This window comes from Leuresthes tenuis, unplaced genomic scaffold (genome assembly GCF_036924035.1).
Source record: "Leuresthes tenuis unplaced genomic scaffold, fLeuTen1.0.hap1 SCAF_17, whole genome shotgun sequence".
NCBI lineage: Eukaryota > Metazoa > Chordata > Actinopteri > Atheriniformes > Atherinopsidae > Leuresthes > Leuresthes tenuis.
The window spans coordinates 24,339,158-24,358,208 of record NW_027325371.1 but is presented as its reverse complement, the minus strand read 5'-3'; the positions used below and the strand labels follow the sequence as shown (position 1 = coordinate 24,358,208).

Below are 19,051 nucleotides of genomic sequence, written 5' to 3'. Positions count from 1 at the left end.
TTTAAACTTTGACTGTAAACTTTTTAGCAAGGTTTTAACGACACGGATGTCCTCTGTTTTAGAGGAGGTAATTCACCCAGACCAGGCTTGTGCCATCTCAGAGAGACAACTCACCGACAGCCTCGTACTGATTCGATACATCATTGATTACGCTAGAGACAGAAACACCCGGCTTGTCATCTTAAATTTAGACTTTGAAAAAGCTTTTGATCGGGTCTCTCATCAATATCTCTTTCAGGTGTTGCAGCCATCGAATAGGGCCCGATTGTTCCTACTTGGTGAGATTTGCTTGGTTGAGACGCTTGCTCCCCCCCCCTTGCTCCTCGGCTGACCAAGTAGGAACAATCGGGCCCTATTCGATGGCTGCCTTGTCTTTTACTCTGTGCAAAAGACAAGGCAGCCACAAACACCACGGGAACACCGTATTGAGGCTTTGTTCTGACCACTCATTCGGTGTCGCGTTTCTTTCAAGCAATTCTCCCGGTTAGCCCACACTCGGCTCGCTCCCAGAGCTGTGTTAAAGTCTACTTCGCATTCACTCTCTTTTCTCAGCAGATTAAAAGAAAGTTTCATCTTGGGCTCCCTGAAACTTCCATCCTGCACCGCTGTTTGCTTTTTCACAAGAGCAGAGAAGAGCGCACCGTTCCCAGCGGCACTGCAGTACTGGGTCGATGCTTGGAGTGAACGGAGCAAGCTTCTTTTTCAACTCCTATTCTTAAAAATCCATTTAATATGTAGTCCTCGTATAGAGGACATATTAAACTGATAAGAACAGATACTACACTTGATCTTAGCCAAAAGGCCGAGAAGCGATAACTGTCCACTGTTTCAGGTCCGAGGGCCCTTGCTGGCACAATGCGCACTTGTAGCAGTGTTCTTTTTATGGCCATAGGTGGCCAGAGTGTCACGTTGCACCTCCGCCCACCCGCTGCACTTAGCACTCTTCAACCCTTTTAAATGGTATAACTTTGCACTCCCGCATGCTCCAGCAAGCACCATTCAAGCAACAACTTTGCACTCCAGCTTCGAACATCGGCACAATCGCAACAAGTAAGGCGACTCTACTCAGAGAAGTCACTCTGCACAGTAACAAGATTTCTTTTGCACAGACAGAAAGGGCTTCACCCGCAAAGGTAAAGCCTGCCAAAAATAGAAACAACTCATTAGTGCTGCTCTCCACGAAAGTCTTTAGTAAAAGGCGAAAGACTTGTATGTTATGAAGAGAAACCAGAGTACGATTATCCGTCACTGCGGGAGCAGGGCATCAGGCTAGTTGCCATAGCCACCTTCCCCATGGTGAGCGTTGCTTGGTTGAAACGCTTGCCCCTGTGCAATCGACAAGGCAGCAACAAAAACACCACGGGAACACCGTATTGAGGCTTTGTTCTGACCGCTCATTCGGTGTCGCGTTTCTTTCAAGCAATTCTCCCGGTTAGCCCACACTCGGCTCGCTCCCAGAGCCGTGTTAAAGTCTACTTCGCATTCACTCTCTTTTCTCAGCAGACTCTTGGGATTTTATCTATAAAATGAATTCCTTCACTCAAACTATGTTAAAACTGCTTTGTCCTTCATATTTACCATGTCTAGAAAGATTTAAACAAATAAAAAAAAAACGTTGTACTTTGCAGTAAAAGAAAGAGCAAATCTAAAGTTTCAGGAATCCGAGAATAAGCTTACTTTCATGAGTTCTTCACGATTTCGGATTTTGCTATAAAATGAATTCCTTCACTCAAACTAAATTAAAACTGCTAAACCGCTAATCTGTTACATGTAAGGCAGATGTCAAATTCACCGAAATAGGATCTAAGGGTATTCGGCCAATCGAGCTGTAGCAGCTTTGGTAAAAGAGTATAAGTTGAAGAGTTTGTGAATAAAGGTGTGCGCACACATAGTGAGCTGTAGGAAAATAGGCAGGGAGCAATGCCGGCTGGGGTATATGTTCTTGTATGTTGTCTGACTGTTTGATTTGAATGTGTTGTGTAAGTGTCCTGTTGAATGTTACATGTCTGCTCAGTGGTTGTTAACTGTGTGGTGTGTCCTGAAATGTTATATGTTTGGGCTGTGTGACATGCTTAATGCTTGTCAGTAGCTACCCACTTATTCATATATAGCAACTGACAACATAAGAAGTCTGGACATACTTTGATAGTAGTTGTAGAAGTATCCTTATTGATAATAGATAAACTAATTCATAGTGATAGAACAGTAGATGAACAGGTGCCTGCACATGTCTCACGAAAATAAAATGGGTGTATGATTGCTGACGGCAGAGCAATACTGCCAAACTTATGAGTTCTTGTGGCAAACTTGATTCAGTGTCTTGACGTGTATACGCTGTTTCGCTGACTTGATTGTCACAAGAAACAAAGTGTGTTTGATTAGATCCGACCATTTTATTACGGGAGGATCAGTATGTATGGATTCTGATGTGACTGATAAACCCATTCGTATCGTAAGCATAATCTAATACGTGAGACAACGCCCTGGCACACAATCAAAAAAAAAAAGAGAGAGCGGTTTTGTGTCCCCACAGTCCATAATGTAGAAAAGAGAGAAAAAAGCCTTTCTGATTTGGTGTGTGTGCTCATAGTGCAGAGTGTAGAGAAAAGAAAGCCGTTTTGGTGTCACGGGTGTTGTGACTTACACACACATTTCTGAATTGAGAAAAGAAATTATTTTAGAGGAAGCAGTAGAGTTTAGATCCCACATTTCTTGATAGGCATTCATTTATTTCTTCACTTCTGATGAAGTTTCAACAATAAACAACAAACTTTGTATTATGAGAAAGAACCAGACTCATTCTTCAGGAATCCGAAAATAAGCACGAATTCGGATTCTCCTATAAAACGAATTAATTAACTCAAACCAAGTTAAGACTGCTTTGTCCTTCATATTTATTCATGTCTAATCAAGTTTCAACGATAAACAACGTTGTACTTTGTAGAATGAGAAAGAACTTCTTCAGCAATAAGCATCTCTCGACATATGACGAAATACAGATTTTGTTTCAATTATCAATAATAATAATTTCAATAATTGTTTCAACAATTAAAAAAAAATTGTAGTTTGAGAAACTTAATCTTCAGCAATCAGTATAAAAAGAGTATTCAGCGTCAAGTAGGTGTGAATGTTCGACCAAAATTTGTAAAAAGTGGGTAAGAAAAGGTTCGAATGCCCGACTAAATATTAACAAAAGCGGGAGGAGAGGTCTTCGGATGAGAGTGGGTGAGAATTTCCTACCATACAAGTATGGTGGAGAGGAAGCTGTGATTGGCCGACAATAGTAAAAAGCAGGTGAGAAAAGGTGCGAATGTCAAAACATACATGATCAAAACAGGGAGCGGAGGTGTTTGGCTGCGACAAGGTGTGAATGTCTACCCATAATTAATGAAAAACGGGCAACGAGTAGGTTCGAATGCCCAACCATACATCATCAAAAGCAGGAGTGGATGTGTTCGGCTTCAAGAAGGTATGAATGTCCATCAATAATTGCTATAAAACATGAAAGAAAATTTTCGAATATCAAACCGCACATAATCGTAAGCGGGGGAGGAGGTGTTCCGCTGCAAGAAGGTGTGAATATCTTATCTATATTTCTAAATTGAGAAAGGAAATTATTTTAGAGGAAGCACTAGAGTTTAGATCCCACGTTTGTTGATAGGCATTCATTTATTTCCTCACTTCTGATGAAGTTTCAACAATAAACAACAAACTTTGTATTATGAGAAAGAACCAGACTCATTCTTCAGGAATCCGAAAATAAGCTCTATTTTATGAGTTATGCACGAATTCGGATTCTCCTATAAAAAGAATTCATTAACTCAAACCAAGTTAAGACTGCTTTGTCCTTCATATTTATTCATGTCTAATCAAGTTTCAACGATAAACAACGTTGTACTTTGTAGAATGAGAAAGAACTTCTTCAGCAATAAGCATCTCTCGACATATGACGAAATACAGATTTCGCTATAAAATTAATTCCTTCTATCAGCCTGACTTAAAACTGTTTGTCCTCCTTATTTATCCACTTCAAATCAAGTTTCAACAATTAAAAAAAATTTGTAGTTTGAGAAAGAACAACTTAATCTTCAGCAATCAGTATAAAAAGAGGTGCAAATGCCAACCATACATACCTAAAAGGTGGAGCGGAAGTATTCAGCTGCAAGTAGGAGTGAATGTTCGACCATAATTTGTAAAAAGCGGGTAAGAAAAGGTTCGAATGCCCGACTATATATTAACAAAAGCGGGAGGAGAGGTCTTCGGATGAGAGTGGGTGAGAATTTCCAACCATAATCTATAAAATACGGTGAAAAAAAATATGTGAATGCCTCATAGAACACTAAAAGCGGAAGTGTTCGGCTGCAAGAAGGTGTGAATGTCCGACTATATTTGGTGAAAAGCAGGTGAAGCAAGGTCTGAATGCCCAACCTTACATCATCAAAAGCGAGATCAGAGGTGTTTGGCTGCAAGAAGGCCATAGTTTGCCAAAAGCGGGTAAGGTGCGAATGACCGACTAAATATCAACAAAAGTGGGGGCGGAGGTCTTCGGATGCAAGTGGGTGTGAATATCCCACCATACAAGTATGGTGGAGAGGAAGCTGTGAATGGCCGACCATAGTAAAAGGCGAGTGAGAGAAGGTGCGAATGTCAAACCATACATAATCAAAACAGGGAGCGGAGGTGTTCTGCTGTAAGAAGGTGTGAATGTCCAACCATAGTTTTTAAAAAGCGGGTAAGAAAAGGTTAAAATACCCGACTGTACACAATCAATAGCGGGAGCGGAGTTGTTCGGCTACTAAAAGGTGTGAAAGTCCGACCATGGTTTGTAAAAAGTGGGTAAGAAAAGGTGCGAATGCCCGACAATGTATGATCAAAAGAGGGAGTGGAGGTTCTCGGCTGCAAGAAGGTCTGAATGTCCAACCATAATTTGTAAAAACCGGGGAAGAAAAGGCTCGAAAGCCCGACTATACACCATCAAAAGTGGGAGCGGAGGTGTTCAGCTGCAAGACGGTCTGAATGTCCATCAATAATTGCTAGAAAACATGAAAGAAAATTCTCGAATATCAAACTGCACATGATCATAAGCGGGAGAGGAGGTGTTCAGCTGCAAGAAGGTGTGAATGTCTACCCATAATTACTGAAAAATGGGTAAGAAAAGGTGCGAATGCCTAACCATACATCATCAAAAGAGGGAGCGGAGGTGTTCCGCTGTAAGACGGTGTGAATGTCCGACCATAGATGGTAAAAAGCGGGTAAGAAAAGGTTAAATTACCCGACTGTACACAATCAAAAGAGGGAGCGGAGTTGTTCAGCTAAGAGAAGGTGTGAAAGTCCGACCTTGGATTGTAAAAAGCGGGTAAGAAAAGGTTCGTATGCCCGAATATACACCATCAAAAGCGGAAGCGGAGGTGTTCGGCTGCAAGATATTGTGAACGTCCGACCAAAGTTTGTAAAAAGCAGTTAAGAAAAGGTTTGAATATCTAACCAAACATAATCAAAAGCGGGAGCAGAGCTGTTCGACTGGAAGTAGGTGTGAATGTCAGATCATAATTTGCAAAAAGCTGATGAGAAAGGGTGAGAATGCCCGACTATACACCATCAAATGCGGTAGCGGAGTTGTTCGGCTGTGAGTAGGTGTGAATCTCCAACCATAATTGCTGAAAAATGTGTTAGAAAAGGTAAAAATGCCGGTCCATACATAATCAAAATCGGGAGAGGTGGTGTTCAGCTGCAAGAAGGTCTAAATGTCCATCAATAATTGCTAGAAAACATGAAAGAAAATTTTCGAAAATCAAACCACACATGATCATAAGTGGGAGAGGAGGTGTTCAGCTGCAAGAAGGTGTGAATGTCCACCCATAATACCTGAAAAATGGGTAAAAAAAAAGGTGCGAATGCCCAACCATACATCATCAAAAGCAGGAGTGCATGTGTTCGGCTACAAGAAGGTGTGAACGTCCAACCAAAGTTTGTAAAAAGCAGTTAAGAAAAGGTTCGAATATCCAACCATACATAATCAAAAGCGGGAGCAGAGCTGTTCGACTGCAAGTAGGTGTGAATGTCAGATCATAATTTGCAAAAAGCTGATGAGAAAGGGTGAGAATGCCCGACTATACACCATCAAATGCGGGAGCGGAGTTGTTCGGCTGTGAGTAGGTGTGAATCTCCGACCATAATTGCTGAAAAATGTGTTAGAAAAGGTAAGAATGCCGGTCCATACATCATCAAAAGCGAGAGAGGTTGTGTTCGGCTGCAAGTAGGTGTGAATGTCCAGCCATAATTACTCACAAACGGGTAAGAAAAGGTAGTATTGCCAGACCATATATGATCAAAACAGGGAGCGGAGGTGGTTAAGCTGCAGGAAGGTTTGAATGTCCGACTAAAGTTCAAATATATTAACAAAAGCGGGAGGAGAGGTCTTCGGATGAGAGTGGTTGAAAATTTCCAACCATAATGTATAAAATGAGGTGAAAAAAAGGTGTGATAGAACACTAAAAGGTGGAGCGGAAGTGTTCGGCTGCAAGAAGGTGTGAATGTCCGACTATATTTGGTGAAAAGCAGGTGAAGCAAGGTCTGAATGCCCAACCTTACATAATCAAAAGCGAGATCAGAGGTGTTTGGCTGCAAGAAGGCCATAGTTTGCCAAAAGCGGGTAAGGTGCGAATGACCGACTAAATATCAACAAAAGTGGGGGCGGAGGTCTTCGGATGCAAGTGGGTGTGAATATCCCACCATACAAGTATGGTGGAGAGGAAGCTGTGAATGGCCGACCATAGTAAAAGGCGAGTGAGAGAAGGTGCGAATGTCAAACCATACATAATCAAAACAGGGAGCGGAGGTGTTCTGCTGTAAGAAGGTGTGAATGTCCAACCAGAGTTTTTAAAAAGCGGGTAAGAAAAGGTTAAAATACCCGACTGTACACAATCAATAGCGGAAGCGGAGTTGTTCGGCTACTAAAAGGTGTGAAAGTCCGACCATGGTTTGTAAAAAGTGGGTAAGAAAAGGTGCGAATGCCCGACAATGTATGATCAAAAGAGGGAGTGGAGGTTCTCGGCTGCAAGAAGGTCTGAATGTCCAACCATAATTTGTAAAAACCGGGGAAGAAAAGGCTCGAAAGCCCGACTATACACCATCAAAAGTGGGAGCGGAGGTGTTCAGCTGCAAGACGGTCTGAATGTCCATCAATAATTGCTAGAAAACATGAAAGAAAATTTTCGAATATCAAACTGCACATGATCATAAGCGGGAGAGGAGGTGTTCAGCTGCAAGAAGGTGTGAATGTCTACCCATAATTACTGAAAAATGGGTAAGAAAAGGTGCGAATGCCTAACCATACATCATCAAAAGAGGGAGCGGAGGTGTTCCGCTGTAAGACGGTGTGAATGTCCGACCATAGATGGTAAAAAGCGGGTAAGAAAAGGTTAAATTACCCGACTGTACACAATCAAAAGAGGGAGCGGAGTTGTTCAGCTAAGAGAGGGTGTGATAGTCCGACCTTGGTTTGTAAAAAGCGGGTAAGAAAAGGTTCGTATGCCCGAATATACACCATCAAAAGCGGAAGCGGAGGTGTTCGGCTGCAAGTTATTGTGAACGTCCGACCAAAGTTTGTAAAAAGCAGTTAAGAAAAGGTTCAAATATCTAACCAAACATAATCAAAAGCGGGAGCAGAGCTGTTCGACTGGAAGTAGGTGTGAATGTCAGATCATAATTTGCAAAAAGCTGATGAGAAAGGGTGAGAATGCCCGACTATACACCATCAAATGCGGTAGCGGAGTTGTTCGGCTGTGAGTAGGTGTGAATCTCCAACCATAATTGCTGAAAAATGTGTTAGAAAAGGTAAAAATGCCGGTCCATACATCATCCAAATCGGGAGAGGTGGTGTTCAGCTGCAAGAAGGTCTAAATGTCCATCAATAATTGCTAGAAAACATGAAAGAAAATTTTTGAAAATCAAACCACACATGATCATAAGTGGGAGAGGAGGTGTTCAGCTGCAAGAAGGTGTGAATGTCCACCCATAATACCTGAAAAATGGGTAAAAAAAAGGTGCGAATGCCCAACCATACATCATCAAAAGCAGGAAAGCATGTGTTCGGCTACAAGAAGGTGTGAACGTCCAACCAAAGTTTGTAAAAAGCAGTTAAGAAAAGGTTCGAATATCCAACCAAACATAATCAAAAGCGGGAGCAGAGCTGTTCGACTGCAAGTAGGTGTGAATGTCAGAGAATAGTTTGCAAAAAGCTGATGAGAAAGGGTGAGAAATCCCGACTATACACCATCAAATGCGGTAGCGGAGTTGTTCGGCTGTGAGTAGGTGTGATTCTCCAACCATAATTGCTGAAAAATGTGTTAGAAAAGGTAAGAATGCCGGTCCATACATCATCAAAAGCGGGAGAGGTGGTGTTCGGCTGCAAGTAGGTGTGAATGTCCATTAATAATTGCTTTAAAACATGAAAGAAAATTTTCGAATATCAAACCTTACATGATCATTAGCAGGAGAGGAGGTGTTCAGCTGCAAGAAGGTGTGAATGTCCAGCCATAATTACTCACAAACGGGTAAGAAAAGGTACTATTGCCAGACCATATATGATCAAAACAGGGAGCGGAGGTGGTTCAGCTGCAAGAAGGTTTGAATGTCCGACTAAAGTTTGTAAAAAGCGGGTAAGACAAGGTGTGAATGCCCGACAATGTATGATCAAAAGAGGAGCGGAGGTTTTCGGCTGCAAGAAGGTCTGAATGTCCACCCATAATTACTGAAAAATGGGTAAGAAAAGGTGCGAAAGCCCAACCGCACATGATCATAAGTGGATGAGAAGGTGTTCGACTGCAAGTAGGTGTGAATGTAAGATCATAATTTGTAAAAAGCGGGTAAGAAAAGGTAAGAATGCCCAACCATAAATTATCAAAAGCGGCAGCAGAGTTTCGGCTGGTATTTATCAATGTCTAGATAGATTTCAACAAAAAACAACGTTGTACTTTGCAGTAAAAGAAAGTGCAAATCAAAAGTTTTAGGAATCCGAGAATAAGCTTATTTTCATGAGTTCTGCACGATTTCGGATTTTATGTATAAAATGAATTTCTTCACGCAAACTAAGTTAACACTGCTTTGTCCTTCATATGTACCCATTTCTACATATATTTCAAGCATAAACTTCCTCATATTACCCTGAATGAGAAAGAGCCACACTTGTGATTAAGCCATACCTCCCTTTTGAGGAGTTCTGCATGATTTGGGATTTTATCTATAAAATTAATTCCTTCACTCAAACTATGTTAAAACGGCTTTTACCTTCATATTTATCAATGTCTCGATAGATTTAAACAAAAAAACAACGTTGTACTTTGCAATAAAAGAAAGAGCAAATCAAAAGTTTTAGGAATCCGAGAATAAGCTTATTTTCATGTGTTCTGCACGATTTCGGATTTTATGTATAAAATGAATTCATTCACTCAAACCAAGTTAAAACTGCTTTTTCCTTCATATTTATCAATGTCTAGATCGACTTCAACAAAGAACAACATTGTATTTTGCAGTAGAAGAAAGAGCAACACTGAAGGATCAGGAATCCGAGAATAAGCTTCTTTTCATACGTTCTGCATGATTTGGGATTTTATGTATAAAATGAATTCCTTCACTCAAACTAAGTTAACACTGCTTTGTCCTTCATATGTACCCATTTCTACATATATTTCAAGCATAAACTTCCTCATATTACCCTGAATGAGAAAGAGCCACACTTGTGATTAAGCCATACGCCCCTTTTGAGGAGTTCTGCATGATTTGGGATTTTATCTATAAAATCAATTCCTTCACTCAAACTATGTTTAAACGGCTTTTACCTTCATATTTATCAATGTCTCGATAGATTTAAACAAAAAAACAACGTTGTACTTTGCAGCAAAAGAAAGAGCCAATCAAAAGTTTTAGGAATCCGAGAATAAGCTTATTTTCATGAGTTCTGCACGATTTCGGATTTTATGTATAAAATGAATTCATTCACTCAAACCAAGTTAAAACTGCTTTTTCCTTCATATTTATCAATGTCTAGATTGACTTCAACAAAGAACAACATTGTATTTTGCAGTAGAAGAAAGAGCAACACTGAAGGATCAGGAATCCGAGAATAAGCTTATTTTCTTATGGGCAAGTGGGAACTGCTTTGTCCTTCATATTTATCAATGTGTAGATGGATTTCAACTTCTTCTACTGCAAAGTCCAATGTTTTTCTTTGTTGAAGTCGATCTAGACATTGATGAATATGGAAGGACAAAGCAGTTTTAACTTGGTTTGAGCAAAGCAATTCATTTTATAGCAAAATCCGAAATCGTGCAGAACTCATGAAAGCAGGCTTATACTCGGATTCCTGAAACTTTAGATTTGCTCTTTCTTTTACTGCAAAGTTTTTTTGTTTAAATATTTCTAGACATGGTAAATATGAAGGACAAATCAGTTTTAACATAGTTTGAGTGAAGTAATGCATTTTATAAGCAAAATCCCAAATCATGCAGAACTCACGAAATGCTTTTTCTCGCTTTTCACTGCTTTTTACAAACTTTGGTCGGACGTTCACACCTTCTTGCATCCGAACACCTCCGCTTCCGCTTTTGATGATGTATATTCGGGCATTCGAACCTTTTTTTACCCGCTTTTTACAAACCATTGTCGGACTTTCACACCTTCTTGCAGCCGAACACCACCTCTCCCGCTTTTGATGATGTATGGTCCAGTATTCTTACCTTTTCTAACACATTTTTCAGCAATTATGGTCGGACATTCACACCTACTCACAGCTGGACACCTCCGCTCCCGCTTTTGATCATACAATGTCGGGACATCGCTCCTTGTCTTACCTGCTTTTTACAAACTTTAGTCGAACATTCACACCTTCTTGCAGCTGAACTCCTCCGCTCCCGCTTTTGATGATGTATAGTCGGGCTTTCGAGCCTTTTCTTACGCGGTTTTTACAAATTATGGTTGGACATTCAGACCTTGCAGCCGAACACCTCCGCTCTCTCTTTTGATCATACATTGTTGGGCATTCGCACCTTGTCTTACCCGCTTTTTACAAACTATAGTCAGACATTCACACCTTGCAGCTGAACCTCCGCTCCCTGTTTTGATCATGTATGGTCTGGCAATACTACCTTTTCTTCCCCCGTTTGTGAGTAATTATGGCTGGACATTCACACCTACTTGCAGTCGAACTGCTCTGCTCCCGCTTTTGATTATGTTTGGTTTGGATATTCGAACCTTTTCTTAACTGCTTTTTACAAACCATGGTCGGACTTTCACACCTTCTTGTAGCCGAACAACTCTGCTCCCGCTATTGATTGTGTACAGTCGGGTATTTTAACCTTTTCTTACCCGCTTTTTACCAACTATGGTCGGACATTCACACCGTCTTACAGCGGAACACCTCCGCTCCCGCTTTTTATGGTGTATAGTCGGGCATTCGAACCTTTTCTTACCCGCTATTTACAAACTATGGTAGGACATTCAAACCTTCGTGTATCCGAAAACCTCCGCTCTCTCTTTTGATCATACATTGTCGGACATTCGCACCTTTTCTTACCCACTTTTTACAAACCATGGTCGGACTGTCACACCTTCTTGTAGCCGAACACATCCGCTCCCGCTATTGATTGTGTACAGTCGGGTATTTTAACCTTTTCTTACCCGCTTTTTACCAAGTATGGTCGGACATTCACACCTCCGTACAGCGGAACACCTCCGCTCCCTCTTTTGATGGTGTATGTTCGGGCATTCAAACCTTTTCTTACCCGCTTTTTCCAAACTATGGTCGGCTATTCACAGCTTCCTCTCCACCATACTTGTATGGTGGGATATTCACACCCACTTGCATCCGAAAACCTCCGCCCCAATTTTGTTGATATTTAGTCGGACATTCGCACCTTACCCGCTTTTGGCAAACTATGGCCTTCTTGCAGCCAAACACCTCTGATCTCGCTTTTGATGATGTAAGGTTGGGCATTCAGACCTTGCTTCACCTGCTTTTCACCAAATATAGTCGGACATTCACACCTTCTTGCAGCCGAACACTTCCGCTCCACCTTTTAGTGTTCTATCACACTCTTTTTTCACCGCATTTTATACATTATGGTTGGAAATTTTCAACCACTTTCATCCGAAGACCTCTCCTCCCACTTTTGTTAATATATTTGAACTTTAGTTTGACATTCAAACCTTCTTGCAGCTGAACCACCTCCGCTCCCTGTTTTGATCATATATGGTCTGGCAATACTACCTTTTCTTACCCGTTTGTGAGTAATTATGGCTGGACATTCACACCTACTTGCAGCCGAACACAACCTCTCTCGCTTTTGATGATGTATGGACCGGCATTTTTACCTTTTCTAACACATTTTTCAGCAATTATGGTCGGAGATTCACACCTACTCACAGCCGAACAACTCCGCTCCCACATTTGATGATGTATAGTCGGGCATTCTCACCCTTTCTCATCAGCTTTTTGCAAATTATGATCTGACATTCACACCTACTTGCAGTCGAACAGCTCTGCTCCCGCTTTTGACTATGTTTGGTTGGATATTCGAACCTTTTCTTAACTTCTTTTTACATATTTTGGTTGGACGTTCACACCTTCTTGTAGCCGAACACTTCCACTCCTGCTTTTGATGATGTATGGTTGGGCATTCACACCTTTTTTTGCCCATTTTTCAGGAATTATGGGTGGACATTCACACCTTGCAGCTGAACACCTCCTATCCCACTTATGATCATGTGCGGTTTGATTTTCGAAAAGTTTCTTTCATGTTTTCTACCAATTATTGATGGACATGTAGACCTTCTTGCAGCTGAACACCTCCGCTCCCGCTTTTGATCATACATTGTCAGGCATTCGCACCTTGTCTTACCCACTTTTTACAAACTTTAGTCGAACAGTCACACCTTTTTGCAGCCGAACACCACCTCTACCGCTTTTGATGATGTATGGTCCAGCATTCTTACCTTTTCTAACACATTCTTCAGCAATTATGGTCGGACATTCACACCTACTCAGAGCCGAACACCTCCGCTCCCGCATTTGATGGTCTATAGTCGGGCATTCTACAGCGGAAAAGACTCATTCTTATGTTTGGTTAGATATTCGTTCCTTTTCTTAACTGCTTTTTACAAACTTTGGTCGGACGTTCACAATATCTTGCAGCCGAACACCTCCGCTTCCGCTTTTGATGGTGTATATTCGGGCATACGAACCTTTTCTTACCCGCTTTTTACAAACCAAGGTCGGACTTTCACACCTTCTCTTAGCTGAACAACTCCGCTCCCTCTTTTGATTGTGTACAGTCGGGTAATTTAACCTTTTCTTACCCGCTTTTTACCATCTATGGTCGGACATTCACACCGTCTTACAGCGGAACACCTCCGCTCCCTCTTTTGATGATGTATGGTTAGGCATTCGCACCTTTTCTTACCCATTTTTCAGTAATTATGGGTAGACATTCACACCTTCTTGCAGCTGAACACCTCCTCTCCCGCTTTTGATGGTGTATAGTCGGGCTTTCGAGCCTTTTCTTCCCCGGTTTTTACAAATTATGGTTGGACATTCAGACCTTCTTGCAGCCGAAAACCTCCACTCCCTCTTTTGATCATACATTGTCGGGCATTCGCACCTTTTCTTACCCGCTTTTTACAAACCATGGTCGGACTTTCACACCTTTTAGTAGCCGAACAACTCCGCTTCCGCTATTGATTGTGTACAGTCGGGTATTTTAACCTTTTCTTACCCGCTTTTTACCAACTATGGTTGGACATTCACACCTTCTTACAGCAGAACACCTCCGCTCCCTGTTTTGATTATGTATGGTTTGACATTCGCACCTTCTCTCACCCGCCTTTTACTATGGTCGGCCATTCACAGCTTCCTCTCCACCATACTTGTATGGTGGGATATTCACACCCACTTGCATCCGAAGACCTCCGCCCCCACTTTTGTTGATATTTAGTCGGTCATTCGCACCTTACCCGCTTTTGGCAAACTATGGCCTTCTTGCAGCCAAACACCTCTGATCTCGCTTTTGATGATGTAAGGTTGGGCATTCAGACCTTGCTTCACCTGCTTTTCACCAAATATAGTCGGACATTCACACCCACTTGCATCCGAAGACCTCCGCCCCAAATTTTGTTGATATTTAGTCGGACATTCGCACCTTACCCGCTTTTGGCAAACTATGGCCTTCTTGCAGCCAAACACCTCTGATCTCGCTTTTGATGATGTAAGGTTGGGCATTCAGACCTTGCTTCACCTGCTTTTCACCAAATATAGTCGGACATTCACACCTTCTTGCAGCCGAACACTTCCGCTCCACCTTTTAGTGTTCTATCACACCTTTTTTTCACCGCATTTTATACATTATGGTTGGAAATTTTCAACCACTCTCATCCGAAGACCTCTCCTCCCGCTTTTGTTAATATATTTGAACTTTAGTCGGACATTCAAACCTTCTTGCAGCTGAACCACCTCCGCTCCCTGTTTTGATCATATATGGTCTGGCAATACTACCTTTTCTTACCCGTTTGTGAGTAATTATGGCTGGACATTCACACCTACTTGCAGCCGAACACAACCTCTTTCGCTTTTGATGATGTATGGACCGGCATTCTTACCTTTTCTAACACATTTTTCAGCAATTATGGTCGGAGATTCACACCTACTCACAGCCGAACAACTCCGCTCCCGCATTTGATGGTGTATAGTCGGGCATTCTCACCCTTTCTCATCAGCTTTTTGCAAATTATGATCTGACATTCACACCTACTTGCAGTCGAACAGCTCTGCTCCCTCTTTTGATTATGTAAGGTTGGATATTCGAACCTTTTCTTAACTGCTTTTTACAAACTTTGGTTGGACGTTCACACCTTCTTGTAGCCGAACACATGCACTCCTGCTTTTGATGATGTATGGTTGGGCATTCGCACCTTTTTTTTATCCATTTTTCAGGTATTATGGGTGGACATTCACACCTTCTTGCAGCTGAACACCTCCTCTCCCACTTATGATCATGTGTGGTTTGATTTTCAAAAATTTTCTTTCATGTTTTCTAGCAATTATTGATGGACATTTAGACCTTCTTGCAGCTGAACATCACCTCTCCCGATTTTGATTATGTATGGACCGGCATTTTTACCTTTTCTAACACATTTTTCAGCAATTATGGTTGGAGATTCACACCTACTCACAGCCGAACAACTCCGCTACCGCATTTGATGGTGTATAGTCGGGCATTCTCACCCTTTCTCATCAGCTTTTTGCAAATTATGATCTGACATTCACACCTACTTGCAGTCGAACAGCTCTGCTCCCACTTTTGATTATGTATGGTTGGATATTCGAACCTTTTCTTAACTGCTTTTTACAAACTTTGGTTGGACGTTCACACCTTCTTGTAGCCGAACAAATGCACTCCTGCTTTTGATGATGTATGGTTGGGCATTCGCACCTTTTTTTTACCCATTTTTCAGGTATTATGGGTGGACATTCACACCTTCTTGCAGCTGAACACCTCCTCTCCCACTTATGATCATGTGTGGTTTGATTTTCGAAAATTTTCTTTCATGTTTTCTAGCAATTATTGATGGACATTTAGACCTTCTTGCAGCTGAACACCACCTCTCCCGATTTTGATTATGTATGGACCGGCATTTTTACCTTTTCGAACACATTTTTAAATTGAGAAAGGAAATTATTTTAGAGGAAGCACTAGAGTTTAGATCCCACATTTGTTGATAGGCATTCATTTATTTCTTCACTTCTGATAAAAATGATAAGACTGACCTAAAGAATTGGAGGCCCATCACACTTTTAAACTTTGACTGTAAACTTTTTAGCAAGGTTTTAACGACACGGATGTCCTCTGTTTTAGAGGAGGTAATTCACCCAGACCAGGCTTGTGCCATCTCAGAGAGACAACTCACCGACAGCCTCGTACTGATTCGAGACATCATTGATTACGCTAGAGACAGAAACACCCGGCTTGTCATCTTAAATTTAGACTTTGAAAAAGCTTTTGATCGGGTCTCTCATCAATATCTCTTTCAGGTGTTGCAGCCATCGAATAGGGCCCGATTGTTCCTACTTGGTGAGATTTGCTTGGTTGAGACGCTTGCTCCCCCCCCTTGCTCCTCGGCTGACCAAGTAGGAACAATCAGGCCCTATTCGATGGCTCCCTTGTCTTTTACTCTGTGCAAAAGACAAAGCAGCCACAAACACCACGGGAACACCGTATTGAGGCTTTGTTCTGACCACTCATTCGGTGTCGCGTTTCTTTCAAGCAATTCTCCCGGTTAGCCCACACTCGGCTCGCTCCCAGAGCTGTGTTAAAGTCTACTTCGCATTCACTCTCTTTTCTCAGCAGATTAAAAGAAAGTTTCATCTTGGGCTCCCTGAAACTTCCATCCTGCACCGCTGTTTGCTTTTTCACAAGAGCAGAGAAGAGCGCACCGTTCCCAGCGGCACTGCAGTACTGGGTTGATGCTTGGAGTGAACGGAGCAAGCTTCTTTTTCAACTCCTATTCTTAAAAATCCATTTAATATGTAGTCCTCGTATAGAGGACATATTAAACTGATAAGAACAGATACTACACTTGATCTTAGCCAAAAGGCCGAGAAGCGATAACTGCCCACTGTTTCAGGTCCGAGGGCCCTTGCTGGCACAATGCGCACTTGTAGCAGTGTTCTTTTTATGGCCATAGGTGGCCAGAGTGTCACGTTGCACCTCCGCCCACCCGCTGCACTGAGCACTCTTCAGCCCTTTTAAATGGTATAACTTTGCACTCCCGCATGCTCCAGCAAGCACCATTCAAGCAACAACTTTGCACTCCAGCTTCGAACATCGGCACAATCGCAACAAGTAAGGCGACTCTACTCAGAGAAGTCACTCTGCACAGTAACAAGATTTCTTTTGCACAGACAGAAAGGGCTTCACCCGCAAAGGTAAAGCCTGCCAAAAATAGAAACAACTCATTAGTGCTGCTCTCCACGAAAGTCTTTAGTAAAAGGCGAAAGACTTGTATGTTATGAAGAGAAACCAGAGTACGATTATCCGTCACTGCGGGAGCAGGGCATCAGGCTAGTTGGCATAGCCACCTTCCCCATGGTGAGCGTTGCTTGGTTGAAACGCTTGCCCCTGTGCAATCGACAAGGCAGCAACAAAAACACCACGGGAACACCGTATTGAGGCTTTGTTCTGACCGCTCATTCGGTGTCGCGTTTCTTTCAAGCAATTCTCCCGGTTAGCCCACACTCGGCTCGCTCCCAGAGCCGTATTAAAGTCTACTTCGCATTCACTCTCTTTTCTCAGCAGACTCTTGGGATTTTATCTATAAAATGAATTCTTTCACTCAAACTATGTTAAAACTGCTTTGTCCTTCATATTTACCATGTCTAGAAAGATTTAAACAAAAAAAAAAACAACGTTGTACTTTGCAGTAAAAGAAAGAGCAAATCTAAAGTTTCAGGAATCCGAGAATAAGCTTACTTTCATGAGTTCTTCACGATTTCGGATTTTGCTATAAAATGAATTCCTTCACTCAAACTAAATTAAAACTGCTAAACCGCTAATCTGTTACATGTAAGGCAGATGTCAAATTCACCGAAATAGGATCTAAGGGTATTCGGCCAATCGAGCTGTAGCAGCTTTGGTAAAAGAGTATAAGTTGAAGAGTTTGTGAATAAAGGTGTGCGCACACATAGTGAGCTGTAGGAAAATAGGCAGGGAGCAATGCCGGCTGGGGTATATGTTCTTGTATGTTGTCTGACTGTTTGATTTGAATGTGTTGTGTAAGTGTCCTGTTGAATGTTACATGTTTGGGCTTTGACACTTCACTGTGGTTGTTAACTGTGTGGTGTGTCCTGAAATGTTATATGTTTGGGCTGTGTGACATGCTTAATGCTTGTCAGTAGCTACCCACTTATTCATATATAGCAACTGACAACATAAGAAGTCTGGACATACTTTGATAGTAGTTGTAGAAGTATCCTTATTGATAATAGATAAACTAATTCATAGTGATAGAACAGTAGATGAACAGGTGCCTGCAAATGTCTCACGAAAATAATGTATGATTGCTGACGGCAGAGCAATACTGCCAAACTTATGAGTTCTTGACGCAAACTTGATTCAGTGTCTTGACGTGTATACGCTGTTTCGCTGACTTGATTGTCACAAGAAACAAAGTGTGTTTGATTAGATCCGACCATTTTATTACGGGAGGATCAGTATGTATGGATTCTGATGTGACTGATAAACCCATTCGTATCGTAAGCATAATCTAATACGTGAGACAACGCCCTGGCACACAATCAAAAAAAAAAAGAGAGAGCGGTTTTGTGTCCCCACAGTCCATAATGTAGAAAAGAGAGAAAAAAGCCTTTCTGATTTGGTGTGTGTGCTCACACTGCAGAGTGTAGAGAAAAGAGAGAAAAGAAAGCCGTTTTGGTGTCACGGGTGTTGTGACTTACACACACACATTTCTAAATTGAGAAAGGAAATTATTTTAGAGGAAGCACTAGAGTTTAGATCCCACATTTGTTGATAGGCATTCATTTATTTCTTCACTTCTGATGAAGTTTCAACAATAAACAACAAACTTTGTATTATGAGAAAGAACCAGACTCATTCTTCAGGAATCCGAAAATAAGCTCTATTTTACGAGTTATGCACGAATTCGGATTCTCCTATAAAACGAATTCCTTAACTCTAACCAAGTTAAGACTGCTTTGTCCTTCATATTTATTCATGTCTAATCAAGTTTCAACGATAAACAACGTTGTACTTTGTAGAATGAGAAAGAACTTCTTCAGCAATAAGCATCTCACGACATATGACGAAATACAGATTTTGCTATAAAATTAATTCCTTCTATCAGCCTGACTTAAAACTGTTTGTCCTCCTTATTTATCCACTTCAAATCAAGTTTCAACAATTAAAAAAATGTTGTAGTTTGAGAAAAAACAATTTAATCTTAAGCAATCATTATAAAAAGAGGGTAAGAAAAGGTGCAAATGCCA

General features: G+C 41.5%; 4 non-coding genes across 4 annotated transcripts; all 4 read right to left on the bottom strand.

Moving 5' to 3' along the window:
• Window positions 1–630: 630 nt before the first annotated feature.
• LOC140274191 (U2 spliceosomal RNA) lies at window positions 631–814 on the bottom strand. The gene has a single exon (XR_011908166.1). It is a non-coding gene; the product is annotated as a U2 spliceosomal RNA (small nuclear RNA).
• Window positions 815–1,122: 308 nt separating this feature from the next.
• LOC140274318 (U5 spliceosomal RNA) lies at window positions 1,123–1,236 on the bottom strand. The gene has a single exon (XR_011908283.1). It is a non-coding gene; the product is annotated as a U5 spliceosomal RNA (small nuclear RNA).
• A 15,236-nt stretch (window positions 1,237–16,472) lies between these two features.
• Window positions 16,473–16,656, bottom strand: LOC140274252 (U2 spliceosomal RNA). The gene has a single exon (XR_011908223.1). It is a non-coding gene; the product is annotated as a U2 spliceosomal RNA (small nuclear RNA).
• Window positions 16,657–16,964: 308 nt separating this feature from the next.
• Window positions 16,965–17,078, bottom strand: LOC140274317 (U5 spliceosomal RNA). Its single transcript, XR_011908282.1, has one exon. It is a non-coding gene; the product is annotated as a U5 spliceosomal RNA (small nuclear RNA).
• Between the last annotated feature and the right edge of the window lie 1,973 nt (window positions 17,079–19,051).